Source organism: Miscanthus floridulus, chromosome 5, assembly GCF_019320115.1.
Source record: "Miscanthus floridulus cultivar M001 chromosome 5, ASM1932011v1, whole genome shotgun sequence".
Lineage (NCBI taxonomy): Eukaryota > Viridiplantae > Streptophyta > Magnoliopsida > Poales > Poaceae > Miscanthus > Miscanthus floridulus.
The window spans coordinates 115350571-115368988 of NC_089584.1; the positions used below are offsets into that span (position 1 = coordinate 115350571).

The following is an 18418-nucleotide window of genomic DNA, read 5'->3' on the forward strand; positions in this document are numbered from 1 at the left end:
TAAAATTGGGCAGGAACACGGTACACCTGTGGCATCTTTTTTTAGAGAAGAGAAAGCAACTGATGCATTGACCGTCTTCAAAGGGGATGCAGATCATTGTTTTGTTATCCTTTCTATTACTACTGAAGACAATGATTTCGTTTTCAAGAATCCAGCACTGATATAGAGGCCAAATGTCACGTGCCCTGTTTGCTTGTAGCTGAAAGAACTGTTGGCTGATTTATTGTAGGAGAAAAAAATATTGTTCGTTGACTGAAAAAATATGGCTTATAAACCAAGGCGAACGGGACGATGGACGTGCTATCAAATGAATTGGACTGCAATATATAAATAAATAAATACTCCAGCATTCTTGATAGCGAAGCTCCCTGGTACGTTTGCCTCTGCCGACTCGGTCTACGTGCACGTGGCCAAGTAGGTCGATTGTTAGCTGACAGCCTGACACTGAAACCGCGCGGGCTTGCCGACTTGGCGACTTTACAACGCGGTCCAAGCTTGGTTTTGCTCCGCCCACGGGTGCACATTGCTAGCCTGAAAGTAACGTTCATTACGATAGGAAAATATGAATCCGGTAGCTATAGAAGCTCTACAAGCATTTCAGTTCAGATCAGGTCAAAGCCAAACGAAACCCCACCATCGATTATGTCCACAGAGGCGCAGACTCAGAAAGTATGAGGTGCGTCACCTCCCCTATCTCGCCTGGTTAGCTTCATGTTTCCGAGCTTCCTAGAGCCATGGATCATGGATGATGGGTTCCATCTTCCATGTAGTGATTGGTTTGTGTCATCCGATCCGTGTTGTCTCTCTCAAGGCAAGGCCAAGCAGAACTTGGGGCTCCTCTGCACATGCCATGTTCGGTTGACTGATAAGTCATGACTGAAAGTATTGTTGGCTGATTTGTTGAAAGAAAAATATTGTTCGTTAGCTAAAAAAATATGGCTTATAAGTCAAACGAACATGGCGACAATGGCTGTGCTTGTTTGTTCACATCTGGATTGTTGGCTCCAATCCATTGGTGCTGGGTTTGTTCTCCTCGATGGTTGAAATATTCCTCAGGAATTTTCTCTAGCCTGCAGTGCATGCCGTATCCGATCCACGGCCATTTATGTCGTCCAGAGCAGTCTTGTTAATTGTGTTTTTCTTGAGGGCAGCTTTATCAAGACCTGCACACAGTACCTTGCAGAAACGGTTTTCGTGCTGCGCGCGGTTGGCGGAGCGGACCATTCCATTATGGTAGTATCACTATTTCTTTGCATCCATGATCCCTGCAGCTTCTCTGCATCAATTATCTCCTACAACTAAAAACAACAAAGTGTAGGATATTTTTTGGTGCGACATTTGTTTTGGTTCGTCCATCTGCCCACACCTGCGATCCTACGACATCTTAATTATTGATTGATCGTGCCATTCTCCTTGATTGAATATTGCCTGTCATGTGATAGAGGAATCACGACAAAATAGAAAGTAGAAAATTATTAGTGCTATCCATATACACATTGCATGTTTGCATGCACCAGCATACATGACAGCGAGCAAAAGGAAAGAGAATTAACACAGAAGTAAAGAGAATTAAGACAAAAGGAACCTCTCTGTATTTCCTGAGAACCTTGTCAAATCTGCCTACATTTAATTATTTCCCTCTTTGCATTTGCAAAAGGGACATCTTTTTCCTCCTTTCATTTGGTTTCACGCTCACGTGTTCTATCGCCCTCGCTTGTTGTTTTTTGCTGTGAACCATAGTTGATGTCATCTGTCTTCCATGGCTCAGCCTCCCAATCCCAAGAGAAGGTCCCTACCTCTCCCTGACTGGAGATCCGGCCTGCCAGAGGATCTCCTCGAGTCCATCGGGCAGCGTCTCTCGTCAGGCCACGACGCTGCGTCCTTCCGATCCGCTTGCTCCCCATGGCGCGCTGCCGTCCCGTTCGTGACCTTTGGGCCGCTCCTGTTGCTCCTATTCGACCCCGACTCAAACCGCGTCGGCTTCTACTGCGTCCTGGAGAAGAAGGTCTTATCCAAGACGCTGCCCGATGTGTGCGGCAAGGTGGCGTGCGGCTCCTTGTGTGGGTGGCTGGCGCTCATAGACGAGGCGGCGTCCGTGACGCTATTGAATCCATTCGCCGGTGCCCGTGCCCCCCGCATTGAGCTCCCGCCAGCAGGCGAACACGTCGCGACGGCGTCCTCATCGAAACGCGTGTCTAGGGTCCACGGTTGGTGGGTCCTCCATCCCACCAACTGCTACGGGGACGCGGATGCCGTAGGCAGAGCCATCAAGCTAGAAGACATGAGGGACGTGTTCTTCCGTGAGATCGTGCTCTCGGCGCCGCCGGACCGCGAGTGCGTGGCCATAGGCCACTGCTTGGGTGCTCCACGGAGGTCGCGTTCTGCCAGGGTTAGAGTCGACAGCGCATGGACGCTGCTCGACACCAAACTGGAGTTTTCTGTGGGGTTCATCGTCCACTAGTCAAGACAAGTTCTTGGCGATCGACTACACTGGAGAAATCTCCGTCTGCAAGCAGCAACGCCGCCGGCGCTACTCCAACCGCGACGCTGCTGCCATCGCTGTCGCCACCTGTGGGGCTCTGCCACCGCAGCTACCTGGAATCAAACGGTGAGCTACACATTGTGGGTGCCATGGTGAGCACGTTCCACGAGACACAGAGCTTCACCTATAGCAGCGCGATCTACAAGTGCAACCTCCACGACCGTACGCCGGAGTGGTCCAGGAGTGAGGGACATCGGTGATCAGACACTGTTCGTGTCTAAACATTTCAATGAAAGCTTCAGTGGAACAAGTGTATCCAAGTACAAGGAGAACAAAATCTACATATCTGAGCCATTTATGGGGATCCATACGACTTGGTCCATCGACTGGAGATCGTTGATATTGCTACCGGCGCATCCGAAGTGAAGCTCGTTCAGAAAAAGATACAGGGTTCCGATGCTCTAGGTTGGATTCGACCCAATCTCTAGAAGCTCTAGAGTTTGTGAGCCTGCGACGCCGCGCACTCCATGACTGTGTTAAATTCATAAACTTTGCTTTTTAGATTAAATGTCACTTTAACGTTGGTATTTAAATTAATAGTATTGTTATCTTATCGTGCGATCCGTATGTTTTTAGTATAAATTGTTAGTTATCCCGTAGCAACGCACAGGGCACGCTACCTAGTCTTACTATAATGATACGCCACCCGTGACTCTTGTCCGTCCGGATGCGGCTCTCAGACTTGTCCAGGACCGGTCCCCTCTCTCTATAAAAAAAACCTCACTCCACTCACCAGCTCATCGGCTGCCACGGCATGGCCGCTCATCCGCCCACCTCCTCCCCTTTCCCCCCGCGCAAACATCTCCCTCCGCGCCGTGCCTTTCCTCCACTGTGCTACACCCCCATCACCAGCCAAGCCGCGCCCCATCTCCCGCGAGCGGACGACACTAGACGACCATGGCCGAGCGAGCAGCAGTGCTGGAGTTGCAACAGCAGGGCCGCGCCGACGGGCACGAGCTTGGGCCGCGAGCAGGCGCGGGAGAATCGTAGGAGCGACGGGCCACGCCAACGGGAGCGAGTGCGTGGAGTGATGGCCCCTTGACACGAGCTTGCTAGCTACCACAGTTCTCCATCAGATAGGTCGTGGCTGTCGACGACGCCGTGTTTCAAATATTTCAGACATTTCAGACTTCTGTTTCAAATGTTTTATCTGGATGTTGCAAAAGTATATCTGAGATATTGCATATGTTGCAATGACAATATACGCATGTTGCAAGCGTATGTTTTCAAGCGTTTCAAGTGCTTTATACGTGTGTTTCATCTGGATGTTGCATATATTGCTATGTCTACACACGCATGTTTTAAGTATTTTAGGTTTTTCGGACTTATGTTGCAATTGTTTCATATGGATGCTGCATATGTTGCTATGGTTATACACATATGTTTCAAAATCATGTTTTAAGTGTTTTATCTGTTTCAGACGTATATTGTAAATGTTTCATCTCTATGTTTTAAAAGTAGATCAGGTGTTACACATATTACAATGAGCACTGATGTCTAGCGGACAGCGGTCTGGTGCTGCTGGGGCACCGCCATGGTTCACGTGCGGGCGCCTGAGGCCGCCGGAGCGTGCATCCGCAGTCGGGGCAACTGACTTGGGACCCAAGTGGATTTCCCCATGTGGGCACGGGATGGCCGTGTGGGCGCAGTTACGGAGGCTGGCGCACGATGCAAGCGGGCGCGGGACACGTGATGCGTTGTTGCGGGCGGACGCGGGATGCGATGCGGGGCGTCGCGCAGGAGCTGCGTCTGGACACGTCCCGCGGCCGGACTTCAGGCTACTAGCCCATTCGATTATCTTAAGTACATCCAAAGGGTTATGCACTTGTTTGAAATGACTTGTTTTTTCTAACCAATTACATTTGTAATCGACTACCAGTATCATTTATCCAAGAAAACAAGTCTTGTCCATGATTACTGCTCTGCCGATTGCCGAAGGTTGCTAGTAGTAGGCTAGTAGCTAGGTGGTTGACGGTTTTAGAGATTAAGGTTGTTGCTACTGATTTTGAGTACTCCCTCCACGTTGCAATTCTCTAATTGTGAGAAAAGGGAAAAAAAATCCAAAACGTTTGTTTTGGTGGGACCAAATCATTATTAGGCTAAGCTATTGCAATAGTACACAAATTACAAACTATATCCTCATTGAAAAGTGTGTTTGTAACAGAACATCTATACTTTCACGTAGTAATTAGAGTTGTATATTAAACACAAACTAGATTTAGCCCTTACAATAGTGAAGCTGTTTGGCTACATTTGATAAAGAAAAACAACTACAAACCACAGTGGAAGTGGCATCTCTTATTTCCCTGTACTATATATTGTCAAGAACACAATTATATTTCCTTCAGAAAGAAAATAGCCCTGTGATAGTGGAAGTTGCATCTCTTATTTCCCTGTATTGCCAAGCACACAATTTATTTCCTTCAGAAAGGAAAATGACCCTGTGATATTTCCTTCATGTTTCTCTGTGTTTATGCAACATCTGCATAGAAATCATAAATCGTCGTTCGGATTGCTATTGGAATCCGCACTGTCTTTTGGCCACTGTACCCAAGTAAGGCTGCCAAACGTGTAATCCCCTTGTAACCTCCAGAGAGGTGATAGCTTCACTTGAAATGTGATAACTTTGTTTGTGGCATTGAATGCAAGAACAGATGGCTCAATGTCCATCTTGACTCCAGCTGGGCTTTCAATTGCAGCGTGGTAAACTGCATCGGCCTCACCTACATTTGTGACTGTTCTTGACACTGTAATCGGCTGGCTCAAATCTGGAATGGAGATGGATGGTAGGTTCAGGTGATACCCAGGTAACATTGTTGCGTTGCATCGTACAGATTTCTTGAAGCTGCACCCGAAGAACTTGTTGTAATCATTAGGGTCAATGTCGTAAATGAGTCCAGGATCAGCTGCCCTATTCGGGTTTATGTGCCCCGCTCCGTAGTCAAATGGGTCAGCAATCTTTCTAGTCAATCCTTGTGCCAGTATTGGCATGTCAAATTCATGAGTTACAGATGCTTCAGCCATGCAAAAATGTGTTAGATCAGACAAGCTTCACATGGATTAGAACTAGTGTTCTGAATTCTGGTTGTTACCTGTTGTCATGATGGCTGATTTTAGAGTGCAGCCGGGGACCAATTTGGGTGCAATGCCTTCAGCAGCGCTACGATGCCTGACACGTGTGGTGTTGCCATAGATGTCCCTGAGCCAAATACGTATGCATCTTTCATGGCTGCTAAGATGCTGGCTCCTGGTGCTGCGATGTCAGGCTGTTAAGGAAGCAAGACTGCAGTGAGGCGACAGGTAATATGGTTCCTTGATTACTTCACGGTACTCGATGGATGGACCTCTTGAGGAAAAGACTGAGATGGTTGGGGCCAGTGCCTCCTTACCAGTAATGGTGCGCGCCGGCTCGATCATAGCCACAGGAGAGCTGCTTAAACTAAAGAGTAAGAATTCTACCAGTAACAGGGTCTTGGCATTTCCAAATGTTAACTGATCAGGAAGGTCGAGAAGAATGCAATTCACCTTGCATCCACCATGTATTTGCCGATTTGAAGGGCAGTGGTCGAGTCCACAAGAACACATGCAATGCCTCCACAATCAGCTGTCGCATCGATGATATGCATGGTGTACTGAGCAAAGATGAGACCAGAGCCTCCGGCGTTCAGGACGTTTTCTAGTGCCACTGGGAAAGGTGCAAGCAGTGATGCAATGGCGGATGCACAGAGCACAACTTGGCCTCTCACGTCCGTGCCGTTCAAAGAATCGACGGTGCATCTACAAGAGAGAAACAGAGCCTGGCTGATCAACTTCGAAAATCTCGCACAAATTAATTAAGCAGCGAAGAACAGCAAGGGACTTATCGTACAAGCCTCCAAATGCAAGAGGTTTGAAACTGCTTCCCGTTGAGTTCTTCCCATAGTAGTACAGGGATTGACCCTGCAAAATAAATTAGCAGAGCTTGCTCAAGATCAGCAAAGGTATTAAGTCATGAATCGTGAGTTATCGGTTGTGTTCCGTACCACGATCTGTTGCTTGTTTCCCAGCGTTATCATGGTCGGGAACGAATGATCAATCTGGCTCGCCGCCACGGTGATGACCCAGGGGGCAGTGTTCCGGACCACCTGCGACCCGAGAAAATTGCATATCTGGCACTCTTATCTTCGCGCTTCGCAGTTTTAGGACTCTAATCCTTGGCTTTATAAAAATAACCCTCTAAACGTTGGACTCTTTATTTTCATGACATTTATGTAGGGAACATATTTAGTGCAAACCAACCTCTCCGTGCAAACCGTGCAAACCAACTGCAGGGGATTGGTGGGAGGGGGGATTTGCAAAAGTGTAATTACGCCCGCTCCTAATCACACTTTTGCAAAATCCCCCTCCCACCTCTCCCCCGCAGTTGGTTTGCACGGTTTGCACGGAGAGGTTGGTTTGCACTTGATACGTTGCTTTATATGTATTTTCTTTCTTTTCTTGCACATATACATGTATTTGACACCGTACGTACCTGGGAAGGGCCCGAGCCGCCCGAGAGGCGAGAGCCGCCCGACATTGAGATGCCCTAACCCTTCGTTTGTTCGTATCGCCGCCGCCCGACGCCGCGACGTTAAATTTCTCTCCATCGCGATCCCGACGCCACGGCAGCAGCCACGAAGGTCCAGACTCTTGTCGCCAAGGGACAACCTGCCGACGCCGCGGCCAAGGAGGGTCAGGCTCCCGGCGCCACGGCCATGGAGTACCAGCCCAGGCAGCGGTCTCGGCCATTTCTGACTCCCAGCGTTGCCCGATGGTTTCTATCCATGGAGGGAGGCGGCGGCCAGGAAGCCTACCCATGCAACGGTTTTGGCCATCAAGTACGTACGTACAACAGGAACAGAAGGAGCGGTCTCGCCAAATACATGTATAAAGATAAAAAAAGAAAAAATACACACATAATGTCATGAAAATCAAGAGTTCAATGTTTAGAGGGTTATTTTTACAAAGTTAAGGATTGGAGTCTAAAACTGCGAAGCGCGACGATTAGAGTCATAAATATGCAATTTTCTCCTGCAACGCCGGCCCAAAGTTCTCCCCTTCTGAACGCCGTGCAGGGCACCGAACGAGTTCTCCTCGCTGGTGAGAGAGAGTGATAGGACATCTACCCCGTCATGGATGGCGTCATCGATGGCCGCGAGCAAGCTGGCTGTATTGGCCGCTCCAGCCCCGCGGGCGCTGCCCCATACGGCCTTGTACACCGCGATGCGGGCCCTGTGCGCGCCGCGCCCGCGCCAAGGCCGTGGAAGCTAGCCGCCTCCACGACGGATCCCGCCGCGGTGGACGCCGTGTGCGTGCCGTGGCCGTTGGCGTCCCGAGGCGACAGGTAGTCGATCTTGAGTTCATCCTCGGCCACGCCCGCGCTGTAGAAGCGCGCGCCGATGATCTTGCGCCTGCAGTTGTTGCTGCCCCAGCCCTCTCCGACTTGGCACACACCTTTCCACCGTGACGGTACCGGCCCGTACCCTTCGTCGCTGAAGCTCCTCGACTCCGGCCAGATACCTGCAGCAAGTGCACCGTATACCAGGATAAGCCAGGATCATTGTGTTACTCCGGTATCAACAACCATTGGCGCCGGAAAGACATACATGTGATGTGACTGCGGAAATGCTACACGGCTTACGTCCTACGTCTAACACGAGCAAATCGTCGGACGCTCCAGTAGTCTAGTTGCTTGCGTTTTTACAACGCCGCTCGCTCTGTCGCTCCCGCAGGCCTGCCGCCGCGCTTTTACCCTGCCGCTCGCTCTGCCGGTGAGTTTATATAAAAAAATCACCCATTCTTATCTCTTCCGCTTCCTCCTTCCTGTCGCAGCGCCTTGCGGTTGCTCCATCCTAGACGCGGATGTGCACTCCCCTCGCTGCTGCCGCGCGCCCCATCCGCCACTGCTCGCTCGCGCAACGTCGCGCGCGTCTCACGCCCCCTCCCATCGCGTGCGCTGCCCGCTCCCTCTGGTCGCGTGCGCTGCCCGCTCCTTCTGTCCCGCGTTGGTGCTGGTGGTGCTCGCTCCGGCCATTGCGTGCGCTGCCCGCCCGGCCAACCCAAGCCCAGTGCCGGTGGCGGTGGTGCTTGCGCGTTGGATGCTAGTGGTGCTCGCGCGCCATAACTCGCCACCGGCTCCCACGCCGAAATTGATCAGCACAGGCGCTCACCCTCTCTATGTTGCGAACATATGTTTTAAGTGTTTCAGACGTTTCAGAGGTATGTTGCAGTTGTTTCATATGGATGTTGCAAAAGTAGATCGGGGATGTTGTACATATTGCATATATTGCAAGTGTTTTAGAGACGTGCTGCAAGAGTTTATTCAAAATATTTTATCTGTTTCAGACATATGTTACAAGCGTTTTGATATGAATGATGCATATGTTTCACACATATGTTACAACAGTATGTTCTAAATATTTCATCCGTTCCAGTCTTCCGTTACAGCAAGTGTTTTCATATTGCAAGCTGCAAGTGTTATATCTGGATGTTGCATATGTTTTTATATATATGTTGCAAATGTATGTTCTAAATGTTTTATTTGTTTCAGACGTATGTTGCATTCAAGTGTTTCATGTTGCACGTGTTTCATGCTGTTCAGAGAGTTAGGGGGCGCGTTGGAGTAACAGTGGCATGGCACGGGCGCTGGAGAATAGGGCGCAGTGAGCTGGTGACCGACGGGCGTGGCGCGCGGTGTGCTAGGGGCTGGCGGTCAGGGGCATGACGGGGTGGACAGATGGAAACGGGGTACGTGGATGGGGGTCGATCGAATCGAGGTGGACGGGGTGGATTGCGAGCTGAGTCGTATGGACGCAACGACGGCGCGATGCGCATGCTACGGGTAGGGTGAATTAGCAGACGGAGGGGGGGAGGCTGTGTAGGGGCGCACGGGAAACGGTCGTCCGACTGAGCCTCGTCGGACGTCCGGGCGCCAACACGTCCCGATGTGCCTGAGAGAAATTTGTTTGCAGTATTCCTATGTCTATCTTTTGATCAAATTTATAGAGAAAATTATAATCATTTATGACAAATAACTACTAAATGGGAAAACATGTTACATGATGAATCTAATAATACTTACGAGCTGTTAGTCATATTTCAAACAGAGAAAAGTCACCTTATACAAACTTTGATCAACAAATTATTCACATTATATACAAGTTTAGAATATGAAACTTGTACCAACGGATCTGTATTTAAAAGTGTCTCTTAGATTGTATTGATTCTTTAGCAGATAATATAATATATAGTAAGAGAAAGTAACAGTCAGAACTGATTTTGTTTGACTTTTTCGTCCAGAAAGGAGGGAGTATTTGCTAATATAAACATTGGTAATTTTTTTAATAAATTAGGTTAAAACTTAAGATAGTTTGACTTTGGATAAAACTATAAAACGGAAGTACTTCTAGATGGAAATAGTAGTTTTGTACACTAATATTGGTTACTAACCGGTGTCAATAACCCCGATGATTACGTCCTCTCCATAGTTGGCTTCTTTGGAGAAGCTCACTGGATATTTGGTGGTTCAGACCAAGAAAGTCCCAGCTTCGAGTGGTCATCGTCGTGTAACTTCATGCTTGGTTCGACACCGATGACTTCTGGAAACTCTGTTGGGTTAGCGAAGGCAGAAGGCGCGGTTAGTTTGCTGATATTCAGTCTCTACAGGCTATAGCTGCTGCAAAGTCTTGTTGAGCCTACAGACGGGAACACCTGACCTGCAAGCTGCTTAGCTTGGTCTTCAGTAAGTATTGCTGCGAAGCCTGAGAAGCCATGCTTGTAGTTATGGATGATGGAGTCCAGAGTATCTTCCTTGCTGAAAGTTCAGGGGTTCCATGGATATACAACATACTCGATCTCTTAGCGAGTAAACATCACCTAATAACTATGTAAATCTATGATAGTAAATAATGGAGAACTAGATATAGTTCATCGATCAGGGTTGATAAAAATCAGCAAGTAAAAGGAAATTCATGCATGATCCATAGGGGTCAAATAGGAACTAGAAAGTACCTTCCAAGAACAGTCGGTGAGCATATCATGGTGCGAAGCGATTACATCGTTCGGGTGCCCATGTTTCACATCGCCTAGATATACAATATAAAGCCTACAAAACATAGATGAGTAGAATTTTAGATTTAACAAGCCTTATTTAAGCTATACCAGTACCATATATAGCTAGTAATGACTGAACTATTACAGCATGCGTGCTTACCTTGCGAGATCGTCCATTTACTCTCGATAAAAGCACGCAAAAGCAAAGTAGTAGCGCCAAATGGGCACGCATAGAAGAACAGAGTGCCTTGTTTTTTTTTGCCAATATATGTCTCGTTGCTCATTATTGAAGTTAATGAGCTGGTATTTATAGACGTGTACGATGTTTTCTATTCTCTTGGTCAGCGTGGGAAGAGTCCGTAACCACTTTTAATCTCTTATTATTATTATCTACAATACGTAGGCCTTCCCCTTTCCTTCACATCCCTAGTCCCTTACCTTCATCCATAAATAAATCAATTTCTATCATTGTTATAAGTTTGATGACTAACTTTACAGAACGATAATGATAATGATAGGATGAGGACGTCCGTCCGTCTAGACGGACCCCGACCCGTCCTGCGCCTGTACCTAGTACGGTCCACATGCGTTGTCGTTCCCTGGTTCGTTCGTCCTCGGAAAATATTAGCCACCGCTCCTCTCTCTTATGCCTCCTGCCTCCAGCTTTCTCTCTCTCGCGCGTGCCTCCAGCTCTAATCCCTCCCTCCCTCACTCGGTGCAGTTTGGGCGAGTGTCCCGGTGCGGCGACGCAGTGGGCTCGGCATGGCCTCAGCACGAGCGAGCCACGACGCGGAGGCCCGAGCGGCCCTCGACACGGCGATGCAATGACGCTGACGGTCCCAATCACGGGCGGACCAGCATGACAGGCCCGACACGAGTGTCTCCTCGGCGGATCTGGCTCCCTTTCCCAGTTGTGCTGACCGCCGCCGGCGGGCCACCGCCTCCAGTGAACTCCATGGCCGATGAGCCTCGTTCTCCCAAGCAGCAAGGAGATGTTACGCTGCGTTAAAAATGCATGTTGCAAGCATATGTTTTTCAAGTGTTTCAGAGTTTCATAGGTATGTTGTAAATGCTTCATATGGATGTTGCAAATGTAGATTAGGATGTTGTACATGTTGCATAGGTTGCAGGTGTTTGAGATGAATGTTGCAAGTATTTGTTCTAAAACGTTTCATCTATTTCAGACGTATGTTGCAAGCGCTTTGATATAGATGTTGCATATGTTGCAAGAGAATATATTCCAAATGTTTCATTTGTTTTAGTTTTATATTGCAAGCAAGTGTTTTTATGTTGCAAGTTGCAAGTATTTTAGCTGAATGTTACATATGTTGTAAGTGTATGTTCCTAAATGTTTCAGCATGTTTCATACATATATTGCAACTGTTTTATCTAGATGTTACATAGGTTGTAGTGGCTATACATATATATATTGCAAGCTTATGTTCCAAATGTTTTACCAGGTGACATATTTTGTAGCAAATGATTCATGTTGCAAGTGTTTTCATTAGCGGTGGGGGAAGCGAGCGCAGGCGGAGGCTGGTCCCCGTATGCGCGGGTGGCCCCCACGTGCATGCGAGCATCAGCACACGAGCAACATGCAAAGAAGCAGCAGGCGGGCATCCGTAGCAGCAGCAGCAAGCACGGGCCGACAGGCGCAACAGCAATGCGGGGCAAGGCGCGTGCGTTCCAGACGGGTGCTAGCGTCCCGGATGTCCTGGCGCTAGCCACACCGTTTACAGAAAGAACACCAATATTTATAGGACGCCACTAGGGCCAGCAGTGTGCACTCCCGCACACTTCCGCCTGCATCGTCCACTAATAAATAAAAAAACCATCGCATCGCTTTCCTCCCTGTGTCAATGTTGGCGGCACTTAATGCCTAAATTTAACCACCAACTTTCAAATAAAATCCGCACAAATGAATGCCAAATTCAGAATTACGATTTATAATTAGTAGATTCCACGAGTTTTGGTGATTTATCATTTGCAGAAAGATATTTCCAGAAACCATGAAAACATACCCAAAATGCCCAACAGAAGAAAGCGTAACGCAGATCCAAAACAAGCAAATGAAGAAAGGCCTATTACCTGAGGATCCTAGGCCTAAAACCCACGAAGACGCGGCCCAGGCCCAGCCAACAACCGCCATGAATAAGGCGGTTGCATGCAGGTGCTACCTGGGTGTGACCGCACCCCCCTCCGCGCCTCTCGCCTCTAGCCACCACGTGTCGCCTCCTGGTGCCTCCCCCACATCGGTTGCATGTGGGATCCCATGGAATATTCTGTAGAACCGACCATAGGACTACTATAAATAGAGGGAGAGCCCCCCTCATTCACACACACCACAATGGCTCTCCTCATTCTCTTTGCCATGATGTAAAAGTAGTATAGGATTAGTTGGGAGTTAGGGAGAGATGCTCGAGTTCTAGAGAAGTCCACGGAGGATTGGTATATTCTTTTATCATTCCTTTGTAAGACTCGAGTAATTATATTTTTTCTTCTCTAATTACTTGAATATCTTTCATGGTTATCTAGTTCATGCCTTAGTGGCTTAGCTAAGTATGGTTAGCATAGTGGTTTACACCTTGGCATGGGATCTCCGCTCGACCGAGTGCTCTAGTTATCATATGTGGCTAGAGTAGTAATCGATAGTGTAGACTGTGGTGTCTAAACTATAGGTTACCTGAATTTACGCCCAACCCCACGGATAGTTGTGGTAGTCCTCGAGGTGACAACTCTAACCAGGCCTTTGTAGTCCACCACGTTCGGGTTGGTGTTTTCGTAGTGCTTTTGGCACCCTTCCCCTGACCACTCCTTCCAAGTCTTTTCGAGGATCAGAAAGGTATTGCTGCTCCAAAGTGTTAAGGTGTGATCGCTATGTCTGACCTTTGCTTAGTTAATTTCTTTGGTCTGTTCTAGAATAGAACCACTATAACAGAGAAGTAAATATGAACCTTGAACTCACTCATTGTCCTCCCAGCTCAGCCTGTCTACTTTTTTATTTTACTATGGAGTTCTCCTGTGTGTGCCACTTATATAAAACTCATATTTTATCACTTACCTCCACATTAGTCCAGTCGGTATTCTAGCTAGTAGATATATGATGGTTAATTATCAACTTCTTTAACCATTGTTTCCCTGAGGATAAATACGATACCCTGAAATACTTTTGGGTGAAAGCTACAATGGCATCCGTGCGCTTGCAGATTTCTCTGTTTGCGTTAACAAATACCAACAAGCTTTCTGGCGCCGTTGCCAGGGGAAGTAATTGGCGTAAAGATTTTGATATTGACCTTGATATCTGCTAACCTAGTTTACCACTAGCTTTTATGGGATTATCCTTGTCCTGTTGAATATGGAATAAACAGGGCAACACCAGCCATTCGACCTTCCGACACATTTTCACAAGAAAAAAAAGAATCATCACGAGCCTAGGGTGCCTGATCATTCATGAACAATCAACACCTCTACCCTTCCATTTCATAGAAAGGTATATACATAGTAATTATGTGCAGATGAAGAGAAGGTCACCGTCAAGAGAAAACAAGACCACCATATGTGACGGAAGAACTACATTACATCACTCACAATTCAATCACACACTACTACAGATTGACCTATCACCAACGAATCTATCATCGCTGGTATCATTAAAAACGATGGTGATAGCTATCACCAATGGTTCGTAATATGAACTATTGGTGATGAAAGTATCACCGCCGCTTCGTCTTACCAACCGGCGGTGATAGTCCATCATCACAGCTGCTTTGCACCACCAACCGGCGGTAATAATGTGCTCCTCATCACTGTCGCCTCGCCATATGAATCAGTAGTGAAGACATTTTCACCGCCAACTTGTTCTATTGTCCGGCGGTGATAACCATGCTGCAGTATAAATAAATTCATAACTTTTTCAAATAAATTCGGATGAAAACAAACTTTATATAAAAGTTGTAGACCTCGATGAGATTGACAACTTTGTAGTTGATGACTTTTTGATTTGAAACCATTTACAATCCCAGAATTCTGTTTGAAACACTCAAATTTTGAAATTAATTTTTTTGAATTATACAAATGACCTTAGATGAAAAATGACCAAAACCAAAGTTGTAGATCTCGTTGAGATATACAACTTTGTATCTAAAGTTTTAAAATTTTAAAAACCAATTTTTCAAACAATCTGGGATGGAAAATCAACCATAACCAAAGTTGTAGATCTCGATGAGAACAACAAATTTGTAGTTGATGAGTTTTTTATTTGAAATCATTTGAGGTCCCAAAAGTCTGGCTAAAGTTTTGAAGTTTTGAAATTCGAATTTGTTAAACGATCTCGGATGGCGAAACAACCAAAATCAAAGTTGCAGATCTCGATTAGAACAACAAATTTGTAGTTTATGACTTTTTCATCTAAAGCCATTTAGGGTTGTTAATATTCATTTTAAATCCTGAAAAGTGAATACTAAGGGAATAGATATGCTATATAGACACAAATGACTTAAGGGTGGAGTGGTTAGAGGAGAGTGGTTAGAGGAGCAAAGGACAAAGGTCTTAGATTCGAATCCCAGCACCGTGTACCATGAAAAATAGCATGGAGTTGGAGCTGAAGCAGCTTCCCGATACCATGAAGCTAGAGCTAGTGGGGGGCTTCCTAGGATTGAAATAATTTTTTTTGCTATTTTTTGACCCATTTTTGGTAATTTTAAAAATTCAAATCACCGCCAGCTAGTAATACGAATCGGCTGTGATGAGCTATTATCACCGCCGGTTGCAAACTACCTGTGATGAGAATGTTATGACCACCGACAGCTTACTGCTGAGACCGAAAAAACGCTAGTGATGGGCTTTATGAACTGCTTGTGTTAAGTCTGAATGTAGTAGTGACAAATTGTGGGTGATGAATCGATCAAGGTATGAGAGAACCAACCCAAAAACATTTTATCTTCCTCAATTTTATCTTCACCACTGCATATTTGCTTGATTCGTGTTTTATCTAGTGCTTTCTTCGGGTGGCTCCTAAACTTTGAGCTGTATTTAGGTGCCATGCCGAGTCTAGGTAGCTGGTAATTTTATTGTTATCCATCTATTCGATGCTCTTAGTCTAGTTTCGTAGTAGACATATATTAAACGGGGCCATCGGATTTATATGTTGGCTTTGCCAGTCGGTATGATATCGTTAGATGGTCCGTGCTACGAGAAAAGGCTAAAGCCTAGATTTTCATGTATGTCACCTGATCAATTAGATTTCCCCTTTCAAAAAACCATGGCATGTTTGTTTTATTGCATTCATCCACCCCGTTTGCATTGCGTTGCATAAAAAACTATGGTTCTCTAGTTCATCAATCAATGTTCGCACATCCGTTTGAGTGAATCTCATGTTTATCTTTTCATGCTTCCTTTTCCTACACTAGTATGGTTTGGTTTGGTCATGCTAATCGGTGGTGCTTCCATAGGCTTCTTAAATTAAGCATGGTGTTTAGGTTATACAATCTACCTTAATCAAATTAGACATAGAGTCGAGTTTGATTATTGAGCCAAAAGTGCTTGTGTAGACATTAATTGTATGCATGGACTAACCCCTGTAGGTAATTATCAATTTCATGAGGGTAAGTCCTTGAGATGAATTCATAACGGAGGTAAATCAAAGTTCATTTGGTGAACTTTGAATGAAACCTTGATAAAAAGAAAAGTGAATCACACTCCTACCAAGCCAAAACCACATGAAGATCACGATGGCATGGCGGAGACATAAAGTGCCACAATCCATATCCTCATCTCTGGGATTGGATAACGCGCATTCAAATAGAATTCAATGGAGAAGTCTTTGCTCAATAGACTTAAAACGGTGAGCCCTTGCTGAAGGTAACTTGGCATTTATCTCATATTTGATTTCCAAACAACTTTTGATTTTGAATCTGGCATGTTTAGCTTTCAACCAAGATACTTTTTGCAATAAATAAATAAATAAATAAAAATAAAGTTTGAATTTAAATGCATTTTTTAATTTCAAATCTCAATATTTGCAAATGCATCGATTTAAAAAATATATAATAAATAAATAAATATATAAAATAATTTCCCTTTACTTTACTTTATAATAATAATAATAATAATAATAATAATAATAATAATAATAATAATAATAATAATAATAATAATAATAATAATAATAATAACATGACTTGAAAATGAGCTTAAGGAAATATTTGTAAAATGGCTCCTTCGGGTATTTTGTCACTAACCTTTCAGGTTTGAGCAAAAAGAACGAAGGGGCGAAGCACAAGGTAAATTCAACCAAATATCATTTCAACAATGAAGCACATTCAACGGAGAGTGCCACCATCCAAATTTGATTTTGCACATTGCAAAATTCAAGTATGGGGTGAACTACTTCTCTAAAGACATTTCATGACATGCTTCATTCATTCATTCGTTTCTTTTTGGTTGTTTCTACCTTGATTTACCTTTATGCCTTGCTCACCTTGATAAAGTAAAAAATAATAATAATATTTGCTTTGAATAATAAACAACTTTAAACTCGCTTTAACTTAGACTTATTTATTTAGAATAAAGATATGACCTTCCTTTCTCCCACAATAAAAAAAACTTGGTGCTAGACAAGTTCCTTTGGGGTATTCTTGGTCAATAACAATTATATGAACGAAGGATGAACAATGTCTACAAACATGGGTGCTGTAATATACGCTAAGGAGACGCTCCAACATACACACTTGACTTTTAGTGTTAAATGACATAAAAGTCCAAGTGTGGGGACCCGACCCTATCATGCTTTCTCTCGAGCACACTGGTTTGCACTCCATCTTCTCACCCATGCCCTACACCTATAGGTTTGATTATGTTTAAAAATGCCATACATGTCAATCAAACTTAAATGAGAAATAAAGTCTTGCCAAATTATGAACTTAGACTTTATAAAGATTGGCTGGCATAAACTTTATTCCTAGTTCATATACTTGTTACTTGTGGATACATCTTTATTAAAAAAACATGTCAACTAGGTTGTTGTGAAGTGAGATATGGCAAAGACTAAAGAAATACTATCTTTTCTATGTAAGCTCTTGGAGAATTTCTATTTTACTAAAACTTCAAAATTTGTAGCAATACTTCTCCTCAATGGTGAAATATAATACCAAAGCCGTATGATATTACACTTTGTAAACTCATGAAGCATATGCTACTTGTTATCATGTTGAGCTTTGTCAAATTGTTGTAACCCTCGAGAGATTCTCGTCATGCACCCATGATCAAGGTTCACGTACATCTAGATATAATATGCCGACTCTCACACTGAGAGTTGCGCAAAAACATGCCATCCGTCCACCAAATAAAAATACTCCATTCATATGTCATGACCCTCTCTCTCAAAAATCCTCCTTTACCAAAGAAAATGTGGGCTATGCAAAAAAATCATGCTAAAAAAAGAGCATGAAGAGAAATCCATGCTAAAAAAGCATGCGAAAAAGAGAGAAATAATATCCATGCCAAAAGGCATGAGAGAAAAAAAGAGAGAAGGAAAAAAAGAAGAAGAAAAACATAGCCCATTTTTTCTAAAATGGAAAAGCAAAAAGGGAGAGAGTCATGAAAAAGGAGTCTACACCAAAAAAGTTTAAATTTCACACACTTGCACTTCTTGATCAAAGTGTATGGCTTGCATCTCCTTAGATCCGGTTTTTGACTTAGCAATATTATGTGATGCAAGTATGTCTCTCTTTTCATCCCTACCCAAAGCTCCACATAAGCCTTTTTAGAAGTAAGATAAAAAAGAAGGCAAATTCAAAAGCCCTTGGT

General features: G+C 44.9%; 1 pseudogene; it reads right to left on the minus strand.

Annotated features, from left to right (window-relative positions):
- Positions 1 to 5013: 5013 nt before the first annotated feature.
- Positions 5014 to 18418, minus strand: part of LOC136453180 (subtilisin-like protease SBT3.10) — a 53581-nt pseudogene continuing 40176 nt past the window's right edge.